Source organism: Mandrillus leucophaeus, unplaced genomic scaffold, assembly GCF_000951045.1.
Source record: "Mandrillus leucophaeus isolate KB7577 unplaced genomic scaffold, Mleu.le_1.0 Scaffold65, whole genome shotgun sequence".
Classification (NCBI taxonomy): domain Eukaryota; kingdom Metazoa; phylum Chordata; class Mammalia; order Primates; family Cercopithecidae; genus Mandrillus; species Mandrillus leucophaeus.
In genome coordinates this window covers 4,894,750-4,897,953 of record NW_012107030.1, presented here as the reverse complement: position 1 = coordinate 4,897,953, position 3,204 = coordinate 4,894,750, and positions in this window count along the sequence as shown.

Genomic DNA, 3,204 nt, shown 5'->3' with positions numbered 1-3,204 from the left:
GGTCCTGGGGACGTGGCAGAGGCCGGCAGGTGAGCCCTGGGGAGGGCTGGGGACCGCTCATGAGAGGAGGTCATCAAAGATCCGGAGACGCCCCTAACTAGGGCGTCTTTGAGGGCGGGGAATCTGTTTTCGCTGTGTCCTGGATTCCCAGTGCCTGGCATGAGCAGGTCCATAAATGGTGTTGGAACGAATTAGGCCTCTTCACTGACCGAAAGCAAACTTTTCTCCAACCTCGTATCCGCCCTTCTCTTTTCGAAAAGCCCGTAAATTGACTGAAAATGATATCTCCCACCCAGACGAAGGGCGATAGGGAAGCAAATAGTTTCCAAAACTAACACGGAGTAGAGATGTAGGGAGGCACTGGGCTGGCATCAGAAGACCTGGTTCCGGCCGCGCCTCTGCCGCTATCAGTGTGTGTGACCTTGGCCGAGGCATTTCACCTCCCAGAGTCTCAGTGTTTTCACTAGTAAAAAAGCCAGTTCTACATCATGTCTAATACTCCATCACGACTCTATGGGCTTGACGTCAAAAGGACCCCAGTGGGGACTCACACTGTGGTAGACTGTGCAGATCGTGTGGAGACCACGCCCCAAACATGGGTTTCGAGTTTTAGGAGATAATACATGTGCCTTTCCTAGCACAACGCGGCGCATAAATCTCCTTTTGCCCCCTCTATTTCTCAATGGGAAGAGACACTTAGGTACTAGCCCTATTGCCTCTAATTCTGTCGTGTCTTACCTTCCCAAGGAAATTCTAAGTTTTGGGACTGCCTTGTCTATCATGCAGTCCCTTCATAGTGGCTAGCATGCAGCAGACAATTTATTGAATTACTTAATGCCTTTTTTCCCTTTACAAGACTAATTTTGAGAGTGAAAAAATATGATACATGTAAATGCACGTTTTTTAACTTAAATGGCCATAAACATGTAAAGTATCGTGTTTATTATTTTCAAGCAAGGTTTAAAACTTCTCATTCAAAGCAGAATTTTTCATTCTTGGGAGACAGTGTATGAAAAGGCCATGTGTGGAAAACAGAACAAAATCATCATACTGCGAATATAGCATCTGGATCCCAGAGTGCACAGTTGTCAACTTTAAAGAAAAATATTCTTAGGGATTTTTAAGCAGTACATTGGAACAGTCAATGGTGGAATTTCACCAGGATCTCTAGGGAGAAATAATTTGACGCCTGAAACTTACAAAAACCAAATAAGCATCATGAAATCAAATTTAATTAAGTTTAGAGTTCTTATACAATACATTTTTAAAAGTCTTCATGTCTCTATTAAAGGTTGTAATTAAATAAACAATAGAAAATGAATTATAATAGTGGATGTGTATTTCTGAGGAGCTTAAATTGTTTGGTAAGCTTTATTAATGATTATAAACTTGTTTACAAGTATCATTTCACTCATCTCTGAAATATAGCCATCTCTAGGGTAGAAGTTGGCAGCAGTAGTTCACAGCAACGCAATAACAATACTCCAGCACAATTCAGAGAATACTCTAAAGGCAAGAGCTGAACAATTGGAACTACTAACCTCTCTTTCTGTAGCACCTAAATTTCTTTTGAGTTTTCCCAACACTTGGATAGAGCCAAAATTGTTTAGTTTTACTGGTGAAATCAGAAGTTATGACTTAATGTTTTTTAAGCCAGAATAATAAAATAACATATTTTTGCCCCTGGGGAAAGCAAATAAACAAACAAACCAAATAAGCTAAATAGAATCTGGGATTGCATTATAAAAAGGAAATGACTTCCTATAGAATGTTTTCCTTTTTTGATTATATTAAGAGAATAAAAACATGACAGTTGAGTCAAAGATATGGTTGGCTTATAGTGAAAAATAATGGCAATTACCTAAGATCTAGGATCAAAGTGCTTCTCCCAAAATGTTTATTGCTTTACAGTTTTAAAAATTTTTACTAATTCTAAGATATACATGGACAACAATTTAAAAAGGAAAGGATTGCATGTGTAAGGACAACATACCAGAATTGAAGACAGTCACTTTTTAAAAAATTGTCCTATGACTAATGATATATCCGGAAATGTTTGGTACAGTTCCAAAATCAGAGTCTTGGGAAAATAATGTATTTTAGAAGGAAAATGCTGAACATTCTAATTTTAAACTGTTACAGTGCCTACAGCAATGAGTAAGAATGCTTTGACCAGAAAGTTAAAATAGTCAATATTTATTCCCCAGGAGTAGAGGATTTCAGAGATGAAAATATTTACTACATGTTGCTCCTTTCAGTCCCATAAGAAGACTTATTCTAAACATTGGGGGAGATTTTCCCTTTGGACAAAGGCATGTCTAAAATCACGTCTTGCAAATCTGTTGCAGAACAATTATAATGCTCTCATGTTTAAATAGCCCACTGGGTCAAGCATGTTAATGCTCCCATATATATTATGTAATGGATATTAATTATTTTCCAGATGGAGATTCAGAAACATAAGGACAACAAGAAACTTTCCCAAGGTATCATTACAGTCCTCAGACTTCAGACACACACACACGCACACACCTCAAATATATACACAACTGAAATGTATATAAAATTCATATACATGTACATATGACAAAGCCCCAGAGTTATATTGGAGGGAGATAGATAGATAGATAGATAGATAGATAGATAGATAGATAGAGATAGATCAATCTCTGCGTAACCGTTTGAAAAATGAAAGAGTATTTGGCAAATTGACTTGAAATTATTACGGCAATGAATTAGCATTTGGGGATTTTTGGTAATTTTTTTTTTTTCATTGCTGAACTGATCAGTTTCTCTTCTGGGACTGAGCAGTGTGTAGATGCAGTTTGTGATGCCCAAGAAGTAATGTGGTATGTATTGTAAAGAGCTCTAGTCTGAAGCCTGGGTCTTAATCCCAGGTCTGCCTATTACTAGATACATTTCTTTAGGGAAGTCATTTTTCTTCTTTGGGCCATCTTGTAAAATGAGACTTTTATAGCAGCCACTAAAGGATCCTCTAACATTTAAAGATTCTACATAGCATAGCCACAACGCAAATAAGCAAATTGTATTACAATTATCTAACTGAATTTGGTCAATATACTAAAGCAGATTTCCTTTTTATGTAACATATTAATAAAGAATTATCTAATTCAGGAGAAAAAAATTATTTTTCAAGATGTCCTGAGAGCTCTGTCTCCCAAGTAAAGGTAGTTGATAATCACA